The sequence below is a fragment of the Micrasema longulum genome, unplaced genomic scaffold, assembly GCF_059751315.1.
Source record: "Micrasema longulum isolate JH-2025_06_02 unplaced genomic scaffold, ASM5975131v1 h1tg001318l, whole genome shotgun sequence".
In the NCBI taxonomy this organism is placed as follows: domain Eukaryota; kingdom Metazoa; phylum Arthropoda; class Insecta; order Trichoptera; family Brachycentridae; genus Micrasema; species Micrasema longulum.
Window position 1 is genome coordinate 158,375 of NW_028278505.1, and position 17,372 is coordinate 175,746.

A 17,372-nucleotide genomic window follows, 5' to 3' on the forward strand; every position below is an offset into this window, starting at 1 on the left:
GCCGTCGATGTCAAAATACATATTTAAGATAAAAATGGGGATATTAAGTAACTAATAAGCTTTTGAATTTTATTACGCAAATATGCATTACACATTTCGTATAAAATGTCAATGGGTTTTATATTGAGCAAACAATAATTATAAATGTTGCTGTGTTTCAGTAAAACATTTTCCATAGTCATAAAAATATCATCAACATCATTCCCTTTCCACGCCTAATGGTGCATAGGGCACTGCATTGGTACACCAATCGCAGCGTATCTTAATCATTTTTGTTACATGAAGGTACGGTGATCGGTCTTACGCTTCAGGTACCAGTCTAGGGACTATGAAATATTCTTGTGAAAAAACACCTTTTTAAATAAATATTTCATGTCAACCATGTCGGTAATCGAACCCGAGACCTCTTGCATAGTTGGCAAATGCGCTGACCAATACACAACGAGACTGACAAAATAAAAAAAAACATAAAAATATAACTTACACAAAATTGCTAAAGGATCTAGTTTGGCTAGAAATAATATAATATAGCGAAATAAAATTGATGTTTAGAAGTTACACATAAGCCATAGATAGATAATACGTATTTGTAAGTGTTGCTACTTTTCAATTCACTTTTTAATTTAATTGTCGAAGGTTTTTCTATGCAATCGAGATGACCACTCGACTATTGTCCAATGGATGACATACTGTCACGTCTTACCAACATAAAGCCCCCGGTACATAAAATATAATTCAATTCACTGATCAAGTCAAAAGTAGAAACGTAGAAAAAGCAAAAATTAATTATATTCCTTCTCCTACGGGAAAACAACGTGACGGAAGTCAAACAACAAAAGGACTTCGTAAATTAAAAGCGTACTGAAATAAAATAATGTTTTATGTTGAATCGTTGATTCAAACTTCATCTTAGTACTGGTCTTATATTTTAATCAAGTAAATGGACATTGAATAATCCAGCTTGTCTTATTCAACACGTTGAAAAGAGTTAAACAAAAATGAATTAAAGACTGGGAGCCTTGTTATAAAAAGAATGTAAAGGCGTAATGTGGTTCTCTGGCTTGCTAGAAAAGTGGAAAAGTTTTCTAATTACACGATAGCTCTGTTGGAGTTTCTATCTTTTCTCTGGTGCAAAAATCACATAGCGATTCGGACTCACAACTAGTGTCTAATGCATAACGTGTACAGATAACAAATTAGGAAAGGAAAAACAAAATAATGAACGTGGTTCTCGCGTATTGGTACAATCGCATCAACAAAATAGGTAGGGAATCGTTTAACGCGTCCTACAGGAAACATAATTAATTATCGTTTTGGAATCGTGTTAAGTAGGTAGTAACCTATTTTATTACAATTTAAGTAACAATATTTTTTTATCAAAAACCTTTATGCAATATACATAAACATAAATACATACAATTAAAGTTATATTTTCCAAAGAGAGTAAGGTTCTTTTATTTGACAATTGACATACTAACTTGAACAAATGAATAATAATGCCAGTAGGAAGAGCAATATCTTTACTCAACCGTATCTCTTCGGATATTGACATCTTTCATATTAGTGAAAAAAAGTTAAGAGAGGATAGCATTCTTTTTCTATAATTGCTGGGTATTTTTATTTTATTGTATTTTACATTTTTGTATTTTTAAATTTTAGGATTAATTTTTTCGTTTTATGTATACATTGAACTTTTTTGTAATGTACATAAACGTTTACATAAAAAATAAATTGAAATTGAAATAAAAAATACGTAAAGAATAATATAAAACAGAAAGAAAAATAAATATGATAAACATAATACAAAAAAAAGGGAAAAAAAATAAACGCAAAATCAAAGTGTATTAAAAACTTTCAGTTTTAAAAATATTTTGATACATTTTTTAGTTTTTGACGCTTCATTTCTTCTTATAAATTTTGTGTTAATTGTGAAAAGCTTCCTTCGCGTAAACAATATATAGTGATGTTTAACGTTAGTACCTTTTACTTACTCTAAAACGGGGTGTCCCGTTCTCATAGCCGTCTTAAAATTAAATTAAAAAAATATAATTACACCTTTTGTTATTTTATTTAGTTGTTATTTATATTTGAATCACGAATATTGTGGCTGTTAATGAATTGAGGAATTTCAAAACTTAGGTTTTAATACTTTTACAATTTTTAAAAAAAATAAATCATTAAATTATATAAGACAGAATTTTTCAATTTTTCGGTTCAGATAAATTATGTGTAAAAAATCAAGGAGCCCGCTTAATTTTAAAAACTAATTTGGTTAATTATTTTTACACATAAAAAAAAAATATTCTACAACAGACCAGAAGGCTCGATTATAATGTTGAATTACATAGCGGAACACCCGGGAGTGAGAAAATTCTCATTTCATTTTTATGTTCTCACCGGGAATCGAACCTAGAGCCTTCCGTGCGTAATTCGAGCGTCATTGCCATTAAACCGGGGAGGTTGCCAGGTTGCTTAATCACAGTAATTAATTAATAAAATTGAAATTTCCACAGCTTTACTTATTTTATAAAAAAAATATAGAAACTTAATTGAAACAAAGATTTTGAGTCCAATACCTAGTAACAAACATAATGAAAATAAAACTATTAGTGCTGCTGACGAGAACATTAACATTGTGCACAAAATCAAATTGAAAAAACTTAATCAAACTAGAGTTTAACAAACAAGCCTAAACGAATTGGGTTAAGTTGGGCTGTTTTGGAAAACTAAAACACGTTTTCAGAAATTATAAGAACACAAACAATCAGAAAGTCAAAGGCTCCAACCCTTGTGTTCTGCCGGCGACAACATACGATCTTGAAACCATGTTACTCACTGCAAGAAGTGTTCACAAAATTAAGTGCACTAAGCAGTCCATGGAAAGACAAATGTTGGGCATCTCTTTAAAAGACCGAATAAGGAATGAGGAGATAAGGCATCGTACGAAAGTGACCAATATTGCAAAAAGAAAGGTCAGCCAAAAATGGCTGTAGGCGGGTCATGTGGGGAGACAAGAAGTTGATAGGTGGACCCCCAGAATACTGAATTGGAGACCCTATGAAAATAAAACGAAAATGGGGAGATCACAGATGAGATGGACTGACACATCGTTGAACTCATAGGACATGGGAGGAAATAGTGAACCCAGGACTGAAAAACAGGAAAAAATTTGGATGACTCGTAAATCCAGTGGTAGAAAAAAATGGGTTGATAAGAAAAAGAAGAAATTAAAACTGTTTTTAATAATGAGATTTTTTATAAGCGCAGCGGAGCGGTGCAAAAATTATCCCTTCAAAGATGAGCCACACCTGACTGAGTTTTCGTGTTCTATAAATATATCTGGTATTAAAAAATCAGTACACAAAACAGGTAGTTCAATGCATCATATCTGCGCCCGGCAGCGGCCATACTGCTACTCTATTGCAGGAGTGATGCTGGATAATATAAGAGCCTTGATTGAAAATTTCATCCGAGCGTTATGGGGATAACAATAGTAGAGGGCGCAATTCAACCCCCATTGTAATGAACAAGGGACAAAAGGATAAAGAAATAATCATCATTCGGTAAAATACGTATGTAAATAAAGGCAATGTATATTTATTAACGTTGAATGGAGGGGAATCTTTGCAAAGAGTATTGGTATTGTACAACAATGGTGCTTGCCTTTTATTTTCTTTCAACAATTCAATTAATTGGATAGAAATTTACAGTCTGAAAATTAACTGTTCGTTTCTTAAAATAAACGTTTTATTTATTTACAAGTAATGATTATGCATGTATAATCTAAAAAAAAATGGTTGTTAGTTTGATGAATAACTTTGTTGAAATTTGTAAAAAAAATTCATTTAGAAAAAGTAATTAAATTCGTAGAAAATCAAGAACAAAATGTCATTTTCATTTTTGTTTTAAAAAACCTTTAGATTTATTTAATTATTCCAGAAACACGGAAATAAAAATACGTGCAAAATTTTTTTTTCAATTTATTTATTTAACTTTTTGTACATGATGTTATTTGTACATTGGCGGGCTTATTGCCAAATGGCAATTTCTTTCTACCAAACAATAAAATAAAAGTTTGATTTTTATAATTCAAGTTACAGAACATATTCAATAGAAAATAAAGATTAATAAGCTAAAGATATATATAAATAGAAATAAACGTATTCGTTTATAAATTACCTTAAATCAAAATTATTACTCAATGGGAAAAAGGAAAAAAGAGGTTAAAGGAAAGGAGGAGAGATTAAGGATGAGAAAGGAGATGTTTCTTCAGACGTGATTTAAACAGAAATAATGTACTAACATCTTTGATGGTAGATGGGAGATTATTCCACAGTCTAGCCGCATGGACACTATATGAGTTAGAGAAGAAAGAGAAATTGTGGATGGGTATTAAGAGAGTGCCTTCAGAATTAGAATGAAGAGGTAAACCATGAACTGATTAGTGTTGAAATTTTTTGCGCAGGTATATAGAAGCATTAAGACTATGAAGTACATTGAACAGAAGTGAGATGGAGTGATAGTCTCTCCGCTGTCTAATTTTGAGCCATTTCAGTAACCAATGATAATTTGAATTACAGAGCATAAAATCAAGTATCACAGAGCATATAAGGTGAAAATTTCAAACATTCAATGATGATTCATTAATTTTATAAATGCTAAGACTCCAAAAAACAAAAGGGAAATTCCATGTACAGTGGGAAAATAACGTAAATTTTTAATTTCTATTTATCACATATATCTAGCGCCTTTACCTACCATGCAAGAGGTCTCGGGTTCGATTACCGACAAAGTTGACATGAAATGTTTATTTAGAAGGATGTTTTTTCACTAGAATATTTCATAGTCCCCGGACTGGCACCTGAAACGTAAGACTGATCATCTTACTTTCATGTAACAAAAAAGTATCAAGTAACGCCGCGATTGGTGTACGAATGTAGTGCGCTGTGCTCCATTAGGTGTATAAAGAAAATGATAATGATAAATGTAAAATCTGAATATTGTTTCATTCAGCGATGATATTTTAAACGCTCTCGCAGCCGTAGAAAAATCTTTGATCTTGCGTATTTACATACAAAATACGCGAGATAAAAGTATTTTCTACGGCCGCGAGATTGGTTTAGAATCACACCGTGGGTTACGATTGTAAAATGTATAGTTCAAACGAGGACAAGACAAAATTGTCTTGTCCTAGCTTCGGATCTATTTTCCTAGTGTATACGTTACGGGCAAAGTTAGATAAACTATTAAACCTAGGTTTACTGGAGTAAACTTCGTAATACTCAGGAAACATGAGTAAAGTTCAAAGTATGTTTTAAATTGTAAATGTTGTACAATTGTACAAATGTTTACATATACAAATAAACATCAATGCGTGTTGACTGGTTAAAAACTAGTCCATTGAAAACGGCTGAACCAGAAGCCGCCGGGTTAAGTTGGGATAGGTTGGATTAGATCAAGTGAAAAAACTAATTTTATTTACTATTAAATTTAACTAAAACTATCCTTACCTTGGGGTATTTTGGAGTTTACCCTGGTAAACTAAGGTTTTGATCAGTCCTACGCTTCAAGTACCACTCCTGGGACTATGAAATTGGTAGTCAGATGTTAAAAGGGACCATCAGTATTTTTTTTCCGTTTTTTAGTTTTCAAAAGTTTTAACTAATATTTCAGTAAATACACATAGAAAGGAAAAAGAGTTGCATTATTTAGAAATTTTTTTTAGTTAAAAGTAACACTAAAATATTACAATTTATGGATTGAATTCTTGACATTGAGCCTTATTTCAGCTCCCTTGAATATTTTTGAAAATTACAGATGGTCCCTTTTGCCATCTGACTACCGAAATATTCTAGTGTAAACACACCTCTTTAAATAAATATTTCATATCAACCACGTCGGGAATCGAACCCAAGACCTCTAGCGAGGTAGGCAAACGCACTGGCCGTTACACCACCAGGCCGACTATCTAAATTTACCCGTAACATTTACACGGGAAAATACTGTATTGTAATGTATGTCGTATTGCCCTTGGATGATATCCGATAAGATTGTGATTCTCTAAGAATTTAATTAAGTCATTATTTTACACATGTTAGTAAGTATATAACCACTTACCAACTTATTTATTCTACCGGTTTTGAGATGTACTCGTCTCTTCTTCAGGACACTCACTACACCAATATGCAATTACTAAAATTTACCTTTACCTTCGCTATTACCGTAGTATATAGGTAGTATTTTTAACAATATATCAATCACTTGCAGATTTATAGAGATGCGAACACCACCATATCAAAGCATGCTCTAAGCTTGGTTAAAAAATATTTTATTATATTTCAAAGAATTGGTAAAGGAGTTGAGTGGGAAGGGGGGTAAGGGTAGGGTTATTCGATTGGTTAATTTGCAATTATAAAAGAGGGCTGTGCTGAAAACTTATTTGATTATTCACTAAGGAAATATAATTTTTTAAGGCTTTTTTAATGTGAAAAATATCCACATTATTTAATCTTAGTCCTTTCTAATCATTTGAATGTAAAATTTTTACTCCTTTTTCCTCATCAAAATCGTGATTTGAAGATATAAGATGATTAGCAAACTTTTAAAAATTATTATAATTTAATATCTCGTGTGTTCTTTAATGCGAATATTAAAGCTTCTTGACGTCTTCCCAATGCATCTCGATAGGTATGAGCTGCATTGGAGTTGATAAACTCCTGAGTTGTCAAATCACTTTTGTCTTTACAATTAATTAGTAATTTTTCAATTTTAATTTTAGTGCAGAATGTAGGTTTAATATTTTTGGTAAGAATTTGAAAAAAACAAAGAGACGGGTACGTCTCGAAACTTGTAGACTAAAAAAGTCGGTAAGTGGTTATATACTTATATTTACTAACATAAGTTAAGCTGTTTGACCACAAATTTAATGCTTAAAACATTAATATTGAGTTATCATTTATTTATTTTGTGTAAACATTTGATAAAAATATATTATATTACTTTTAAAATATATAAAACGGGACAGCCAAATGTCGATGTTGTCGATTTTAGTAAAGCAAAATTAGTCCGATGTGCAGTTGTCTTTTTTGCACGGTATCGAGGAGGCGTCTGCAAAAAAGTGACAAAAAGACAATGTCTAAATACCCAATAATCGAAAATCCCTGTCGCTGCCTGTTCTTTTAAGGCTCTAGTCATTGACAAAATATTTTAATACGCAAATAATTATGCTGTTACACAACTTCGCATAACATCTGGGTATAACGATAGCAAGCTGGTGACATTATTTATCTGAAACACATTCACTTTTCGTGGTCTAGCCACCCCATAATGTGGTCAAAAATGAACAATATTATGCTTTTCAGCCTAGTAAAATAACCACCCAACTCTGTAGGTTTAACATATGTTACAAAGCACAAACTTCAGTTTAAAAAATCAGTAAAAACTGATGAAATGGATTTAGTTTAGTTTAGTAAGGTTTAATTGTATTTTCAAAATCAAAATGGACCATGTGGATAAATGTTTTCATATTTAACTTTAAAAAAGATTTTTTATTTTAATATGTTCCTAGAAAAACAGGACATGTGACGTCAAGATTCGTGACGATGTTCTAAAAACATTTTTTACTGATTCAAACAAAAGTTTAAAAAATACATGAATCGTGACGCATGGCTAATGCAACGACCGTTATCGCGAGAATTCAAAAGTATAAATTAAATGGTTTGGTATAGTTTTCCAAATAAAAATAATAAAATATAAAATAAAATAAAATAAAATAAAATAAAATAAAATAAAATAAAATAAAATAAAATAAAATAAAATAAAATAAAATAAAATAAAATAAAATAAAATAAAATAAAATAAAATAAAATAAAATAAAATAAAATAAAATAAAATAAAATAAAATAAAATAAAATAAAATAAAATTTAAAAAAATAAAGTAAAATAAAATAAAATTTAAATAAAGATATAAAGTGGAATAAAATAAAATAAAAATAAAATAAAATAAATAAAATGTTTTTTTTTGCTACTAATAAGTAGAATTTTTTTTCTAGAGTAATTTATAGACCCTGATTTATTAAAAGTTATTACAAAAATTAAATTCGTTATATTTCCCTATTACTAATACACTGGTTAAATAAATACGAGCCTATTTATTTAAATATCAGATTAAATATAAATTCTAGTGCTACTCATATACGCATATTTTTTTTACAAAAACACTTAAAATATACGAGAAATAATTATTAAAACAAAAAAAAACCTGGCAGCGGTGGGATTCGAACCCACGCCTCCGAAGAGACTGGTGCCTTAAACCAGCGCCTTAGACCGCTCGGCCACGCTACCGATGATGCAATGAGCCTCAAAGTATTTTCATATCGTCAAATGCGCATTTGGATCACGTCCAAGATTAGATAAACATCGCTTTTACTGAGCATACGGATACCAAATTACAATGACTAAGATGTCAACCAATTAAACAAACACATGTGTTTTGTAAATTTTTTATTTACATTATTTTGTTTTTGCTAGATAAACATTTATAAAGGAAAATCCAATTTCAAAATGTTCTTAAAAATTATTTTATTATTGAATTTTATATAGTCATCATTTCCTTTCCGCACCTAATAGTGTATAAGGCACTTCACCAGTACACCAACCGTAGAGATAATTTTTTGTTACATGTGGGTAAGATGACCAGTTTTACGCCTCAGGTGCCAGTCCAGGGACTATAAAATATTCTAATTAAAAAAAGCATTAAAATATAAAAGTTTTTATTCAATAATGTCTGGAATCGGACCCGAGACCTCTTGCGCGGTGAGGAAACGCGCTGACCATTAAACCACGAGGCGGCTGCGTGCAAATGTGACGTACCTAATTAAATTACTATCTGAACATTTTGTTATTTCTCTCTGTATGTTAAGTATTCTTTGTATATTAAGTGTCCTGAGGTTACGTTTTTTTCTATTTTTAATCATTGTTTATAATGTGAAAAAAAAAAAAATCCTTATAAAGTTTGGCCTCCGTAGCTTGACTCACCGGGTACCGGGTTCGATTTCCGGTGAGAAAATTAAAAATAAAATGTGATTTTTCTCAAGCCTGAGGGTTTTGTGCTGTTATTCATCTCCTGTAATTGGAACTCTTAGCCTGTTGTTGTGCAAAAAAAAGCACGAATATATAAATGTATGTGTGGTGCAAAAAAAAAATACATGTATGTTGGATAAAACTCAATATTGCATTGTTTTATTTTGATACATATAACCAGCTAAGCCACCATTTAAGTGACTTGCTAGTAGGGTAAGAAAAAAATTGTAGAAAAAGGAAATATATGAAAGGAAGTTATGAAAAGTATACTTCAACACCCAGAACAAACGAAAAAATATAAACCTCGGTTTATTTTATTTGCAACTGGCGAGAGTCAAACCCGCGGGCGCGACTTGACGTCTGTTTCACAGTTGGGTGCAAATACTTGTATAAGTTCGTTTATACAAAAATATTCGTTTGTTTACATAAAATAATTTTACTAATTGCGTTACATTTAGGAGTCATACAAAGTCAAATGATGTTAATAGATTATCAATTTATTTTATTTAACTAGTATTTAAAAATAACACCTGTACAATGTATATGTCATCGCCAAACTGTTTAATCAGACACTTGATTGGACGGCTGGGCTGTTCATGAAATGGCGGCATTCAAACGAATGACTAGGCTGTTCGTTGAATGCATTAAGGTAGCTTAATGTTCAACGCGTTGAACTAGCTAGCCCTTTGAAAAAGGCCGAACCAAAAGCCTAAGGTTAGTTGAATAAAATATTTTGTTTATTATTAAACTAAACCCAACATAATTTTAGATAACAAAATAAATAAATAAAGGAAACAATTATTATTGTTGTATTTAAATTAAAGAGACTAAGCGACAATTCACCCTTTCATTAAATTTTACTTTCAACATTTTGGCTAAGTGTCCGTTTGCCATTAAATTGAGGGTCGGATATTACGATTTGACGGATTACATATCATATTTTAAAATTATTTAATGAATATATTACATTTTACGTAATACTTCGACATGAGTTGTGCCTAGTGAGGTGTTCATTTAAAAAAAATAAGTTAAAAAAATAAATATTGGTGGGTGGAATATTAAATATGATACAGCATGTTAAGTGATCACTTAAACCAGCCAATGACAGGTCATAAGCCCATCATATGGCTTAACGCTTTTTTTCTTTCTCAGAGAGATTCTCAATTTTAACTGATAATATCTTTTTTAAATTTAAGTAACCGAAACTTTTATAAAATAGTGTGGGCGAGATTTATGTAATAATTCAGCCAGAGCCATTTTTTACAGTGATAGGGTAGGTAAGTTTATTTGTTTGTTAGTAGACGATAGAACCAAGGCAAATCGACAAAGGTCAACAGATAGAGTAGAGTTGATAAAGTGGCCTCTCAAACAGACCAATTAGTCATAAGCCACATTGCCTCCTCAAAAATGTTTATCCTTTATGTTGGAATAAAGTAAGATTATGATAAATCGCTTTTTGACTACATGTTATTTCAGGTAAAAAAAAATATTAAAAAGAAAAAGCTAATGAAAATGAAAAGGTCATAATAATATTATCATCGCTTTGACAAAATACGGGACACGGGACGGGAGAAAATAATTTAATTTTAAACAAACGACACCGGTTAAATTAAATATATTTCACAAAACAACCCTCGTTTGTGAGTTGATTCCTCCCTAGAGACAACCTGGTCAAATCGCTCACGAGAAAACGCCAAAAAGACGAGTAAAAAAGTTCAAATAAAAATTCCCATTCAACAAGATGTCTAACTTTTTTCGTCGTTCTCTTTAAACTCTATTTTCTTGTTCAGTCCAAAGAATTAGCCCCGGTTAAGAATATAAAAATAAAAAGTCCTCTGAAATTTTGAAGTCCTAAAGGAAAACCTTTCTTACCCATCCCCTATTTATTATAGATGTAGATGTTTAAGCCTGTTTATGTGTGTTGTATACTTTTCAAAAATATGTTATAAAATTCAAATAATTTCGGATAATAAACAAAATGGATAACTTAAATAATTTTATGTGGAAATCATTTATGGGAAACTAATTAAAGGCAGTTTTTTAACCAATTTTGTTAACTGACGGTCAACGGTAAGGATTTTGATGGAAATATAAATTGTAATCTGAATTAATATATATATTTTTTTAATGCTTCAAATTTCAATATTTATTCAGAGAATCAAAATAATGTAACGTTACTTGGTGGGTCAATAAAGAAAGGTATGTTTGCATACCTGAACTTCGTATGATATATTTTTATAATATAAAGCGGAATAAAATCGATATTAGAATCGTAATTAATTTACAAGACAATTTAACAAATCGCAAATGAATTATGTGACGAACGAAAGAAATGATAAAAAAACGATTAATCAATTAATTCATTTTATTAATGTATTGCCTAAATAAGTATACGTAAAACTAGTCAAATAGAAAGTGAATACGAAACATCTTCTGGTAAGGAAAGTCTCCATCTCACATGGCTCAGCTTGTTTTAAAATGTGCTCTATTCACAATGCGTCAAAACATTAGCCAGTGTGTACGGCAGAGCAGCGGTGCGGCGCTGAAGGAAACGAATCGTAATGCATTTAACTAACCAATATCGGGTAGTTACCATTTAACCGACTGGTAACTCAACAAACGTTTGCAAAACGCTTAAATTTACGGGTATACCAAATATTGTCTATAAATTATATTGAGCTAACCTACGGGTATTCATAAAACCACCCCAAGGAGTAGCAATTTCCGAAAGGGTTTTTCCCAAAAACTCATTGAATATAATTTAAAAATGTTGTGACACGTTCTTCAAATAAACCGAAATTAAGTAGCAATAATACAACATCTATTTAAAAAAAACATAAGATCATGCGAAACGTTTGGTGAATTTTTTTTGAAGTTCATTTTAAGTACGTAAAAGAAAACATTTTGATATTTAAATTAACACATTACAACAGAGATGAAGAACATTTAAGTGAAGGTAATATAGAAGTCTAGGCTGGCTGACTATGGCTGGTTTAAGTGGCCACTTTACACACTGTGTAACATTCACCATTCTGCCCATATTCGAACATCCATATTCCTTAAATTATTTTATCTTAGATGAATCTCACCCGCATAAATAAAGGTTTCAGCTCTTTAACTTTACAAACATCGACAGATGAAAGAATTGAAGGAATATAGATGTTCGAATATGGGCAGAATGGTGAATGTTATACAGTGTGTAAAGTGGCCACTTAAGCCAGCCATAGCCAGTCAGCCTAGACTTCTATATTACCTTCACTTAAATGTTCTTCATCTCTGTTGTAATGTGTTCATGTTAACAGCGCCCCGGGGAGTTGAATCCAGTCCTTGTCTACAAAAATTTGGACAAACTCAAAATATTGTTGATATTTAAAGCTATTCATTTAATTGAATATATACTAGGGTTGTGGGTTTAAAATTTTTATAATATTTGGTAGGTAAATAGCAATTTCTATATATCTTACGACATCGCTATACCGGAGAAAAACTGTGAAAACAAATACTTAATATCTACTACAAAAATATTTACATTACCGCTCATTTAATTTAATATTCACTGTGGTTGTTGGTCTTTAATATTATGTCAAGTTTAATAGATAAAGAGCAATTTTCATATCTCTCATGACATTGCTTTACTGGAGAAAAACCATAAAAACCAATCTCCTACAATTTTTTTAATAATACTCTCATCCTTACAAACAAATAATAAAACTTTACAGCCTATAAAACTATTTATTATAAATAATAAAGTGAAAATATCTTAAAAATCATACCAGTCGGACGATGTCACGAGACTGATGAAATCAGTTATTGTTCTAATAAACTAAATGAATCAAAGTGTTCTCCTGTCATAAATAATGACAAAGATTTTTTCAAACATCTTATCACTAAATTCATAATTTAAAACACTAAAAATCGTCACTTTGGTTCGTTTTTGTTAAACATATAACTTTAAACGAAATTGAGTTACGTGTACAAAAGTTCGAAAAAGCCTTTATTCATAAAATACAAAAGAAAAAAAAATGTATTTAAATTGTAAAAGGGGTTTTTTAAAGGAATTTTAACATAAAAATTGTGGTCATTGTTTATGCCTATTTCGTGAAAACAACTTGAAAGCTTTATTTCTGCAGATTTGTGTTTTGGTCAGTTAAATAAAAACGTACTGAGGCGACGAAATAAAATGCATGTTTTATAAACGAGATTATATGGATAATACAAAATACAATAATTAAACGGTTCTCAGCTGTGTGTGCAATGTGTTTATTATTCAAACGTAATGCAAAAATGCATAAATCCTCTTTGCACTTCCATTTGTTTGAACAAAACTGGATCTAATCCGATTTCAGTGCCAAACGGAAAAGGTTTAACGGTTAAGCGCTTTGAAAACAAATTTATCAAATAACCGACGCAGCACCGTGAACTTTTGTAAAACCGAAAAATAAGAAAAATCAGAATGATGTATTATAAAATATTAGAATTTCAAACAGAAAAACTTCGAACATGTTTTCGTAAAATTTATAAGCATGGTGTCTATTACGAAGGGTGGTCCAACCATAACGCACGATGTTAATTGTAAATAAAACAAAAAGTTTTCAGAGAATTTACTCAATTTTTAAAAATATGATCGAAAAATCTATGACAATTATGTGTGAAACAAAATATCGGCCAAATGCTCGCCACGGCTTTTGCGGCTAACCTTTATTCGATGGTCCATATTTTCAATGACGCTGAGGCATAAATGAACATAGTTATGCAGAAAGCAGCCAGAGATAGAAAAGTGAAACTGAGATAATAGCACCTTTGTGAAAAGAGTGAATAAAGAAATCTCCACAACAGTTGGAATGTTTTTGACTTTAACAAAATGATAAACAAGGAATATATTAGTTATTTCTTTACTTTACAAACAATAATTTAATGATTTATTTGACCAGTTTTAATGATTTTTTAATTCTTTAAGATTTTATAGTGCTGTGGGTGTTTTCTGCAAATTGAGAAATACCGTTTTTGTGATTGATACCATTTTCAGTAGGTGATTAAAACAATTTTTTGTATGAAAGCGGTCTGGCTGTTTTTAGCAAAACATAGAATTGACCTTACTGCGCCCGATAACATCAATATCTCATTTTTTCAACATTGTGGACTGGCTGCTTTCTGCTTAACTACGTTCAATTGAGGTTCAATGTCGTTAATGTGCTGAATTACCTCATCCTGTCGCTTTTGAATTCGTTTTGGCTTATTGACGTACACCTTTTCTTCTAAATATTTCCAAACAAAGAAGTTCAACGGTGTCAAATCACATGATCGTGGCGGCCAATTGACATCACCACGACGTGAGATAACACAGCCATTGAATTTCTCTCGCAAAAAAGCCATTGTTTTGTTGGCTGTGTGGCAAGTGGCACCGTCTTGTTGGAACCACATATTTTTTAGCTCCATACCCTCAATTTCTAGCCACAAAAAGCCTATTATCATCTCTCGATACCAAACACCATTCATTATAAATGCTTGACTGACCTCATTTTCCAAGAAGTACGGCTCGATGTCACCACCAGTCCATAAAACGCACCAAACAGTCATTATTTGTGGATGCATCGGCTTTCCAACAATCAAAAACAAGTGTTCGTCAATAAGCCAAGAAGAGCTCAAGAGCTAAAAGATGAAACAATTCGGCACATCAATAACGTTGAACTCAATTATGCTTCAGCGTCATTGAAAATATGGACCATCGTATAGAGGTATGCCACCAAAGCCGTGGCGAGCATTTGACCGATATTTTGTTTCACACATAACTGTCATAGATTTTTCAAACATATTTTTAAAAAATTAAGTAAATTCTTCGAATTTTTGTTGTTTTATTTACAATTAACATCGTGCGTTATGGTTGGACCACCCTTCATAACCGACACCATGCTTAGTATTTTTTTCATTGTCGATTTGATACAGCGCAGCGTAGGGATTAAAAATGTTCATCGATAAAAATTTGCTAAAGAGAATTCATTCTCTCGACAATTAGCACTGGGCTTTGTAGGCGACAAAAACAGGATTAATAGAAAAATCCTCGATTTAAGCGGTTTTTACACATCCCATTTACATACCTCTGGATGCGATTTATCGGGGGATTACCCCAATTCGACGTTAGTTTCTATGTACTGGAATCCAATAAGCTTAGCGAGTTATTGAAAACTGTTTCCATGTAATCACTCGCGATAAATTCCAACGTATTTAGAACTCTCAAAAGATTAATAAAATTATTGAAATACATACAAAGCAATTTGATGAAATATTATCTCTGCCCAGGCGGATTAACCTTTTAAATACGGTGGGAAAAAATTCCCTCAACTCACTGTGTGGTAACCTGTGGTTAGGAAAATAATCGCCTGATAATCAATGTACATTCTCATCTTAATAAAAATATGTGTATTCATTTATTTTTTTAAATATTTAATTTATTTTAATTATTTAATTTATCTTATTTTTTTTATTTATTTTATTAACATAAACGGCAAATCTTATTTTTACAAACATTTATTATACTAACATATTTGGCTTAATATATTTATATTTTTTAAATAACATAAATTTACTTATATCCAAGATTTATTTTTAAAAATTTAACCTTAAAGTTATATAAGATTTATATTTAAAACATTAACCTAAAAATTATTCAACATATTTAGTAGAAAGTTTAAATAATAAAACATTCTACAGTAAAACAACAAGAAAATCATAAGTACTATTTCATACAGCTGGGCAAAGATAGATTAAGATTTTTATAGATATTGTTATAAAACTAATTAAGGGCATGTTTCATTTATTGTAACATGTTTCCCTCGGCATGGGACACCCCAGTGAGGGAACATTATTCTGTATGAAAAAAAGAATACAAACATTGTAAAAGTATAAATAAAAAAATATCAAGTCTGAAATCCGTCTCCTAAATTCCAACTTATCTAGATCAACATGTTCTAGGCGCTGATCATAAGACTGAAGGGTTCTGCCCAGGTTACATTTAAATGTAAGGTTATAAAAAAAATATACCGATATAATTAAATTAATGCGATAAAATAAATAAAACAACTTTGTTTTGAACCTCTATTTTTTTTTTTATATAAAATTTATAAATCAATGTGAGTTATGTAATGTGGTGACCAGACTACAGATTTAAATATCTTTGGACTGGCTGACTCCTAAGACTAGCCACTTTACCTTTATAAAACAGCATATGATAACAAAATAATTTGTTTTAATTAAATTACAAATTTAAAAGGTTCAATTAAATTTATTTATATATTGTTAATATTTAAAGCGCCTTTGAGGTATTATTTTACAAAAACGGCGCTATATAAGTTATCCATAATAATAAAAAAAAGACAATTTTTATACGCTACATTAGGTGAACCAGTGCAGTGCCCTATGCGTCATTGGTTGCAGACAGGGATATGATTATGAAGATTAATGAAATTGAACTTTCTGAAGAGAGAATATTGAAGTTGCAGTGTAGATAAAAAAATAAATAGATTCATAATAATTTTAAATCTGGATTTCTTCATCTCAACATGAACATAAGAATGCAGATTTGTGGCGCCTTAAATGGTAGAAGAGACAAATGAAACTCAAGAGAGAAGGAACAGAAGAAACTTAGGCATTGTAGTTCCTTGAAGCGTACAATTGCTTTCAATTATTAGGACAAAGCATTTCTCTTGGATGGGGCTCAAAAATTAAAAGAGCACTCAGGAGGCAAGAGAAAGGAAACATTGAAAGAAAAATGGAAACCCTCGTCTAGAAGATCAATAAATAATAATTATTAATAAATATGGCTGAAGAACGGAAAAAAACCTTTAAAAAATATGTAAGATAGTCGATATAAGGGTATACAAAATACACCCTCCATTCAATCAAATTCATTACATCTGTTTGCAACCTGGGCGAGTTTTTCGACTGGATATGGCTACTCTTAGATTAGTTATTCTCGTAGTGTAATGATTTTGTCTGTGCCCGGGCAGATGAGAAATACAGTTCTGTGGATGCAAGTAAACCAGAATCTTGGACGAGCGTTTTTTATTTGATAGCTGTTCTCCGCCATGTCGTGTAGCGAATAGCATACCATGCTTGGGAACCCAGGTTTAGTTCCCGGGAAAGGTGACTAGATTTATTTGTTTTTGAAGGTGGTTTTCCACTAAAGCATTCCATTTAAGCTAAATACTGCAGGAACGGAATGACGTGGATTTAAAGTTACGTGAGCAACCGATCCCAGCAAGTTAATGTTAATAGTGCAATCACAATCTTCCAAA

The 17,372-nt window shown here is 31.0% G+C and overlaps 1 non-coding gene across 1 annotated transcript; it reads right to left on the reverse strand.

Moving 5' to 3' along the window:
* Positions 1-8,261: 8,261 nt before the first annotated feature.
* Positions 8,262-8,343, reverse strand: TRNAL-AAG (transfer RNA leucine (anticodon AAG)). The gene has a single exon. It is a non-coding gene; the product is annotated as a tRNA-Leu (tRNA).
* Between the last annotated feature and the right edge of the window lie 9,029 nt (positions 8,344-17,372).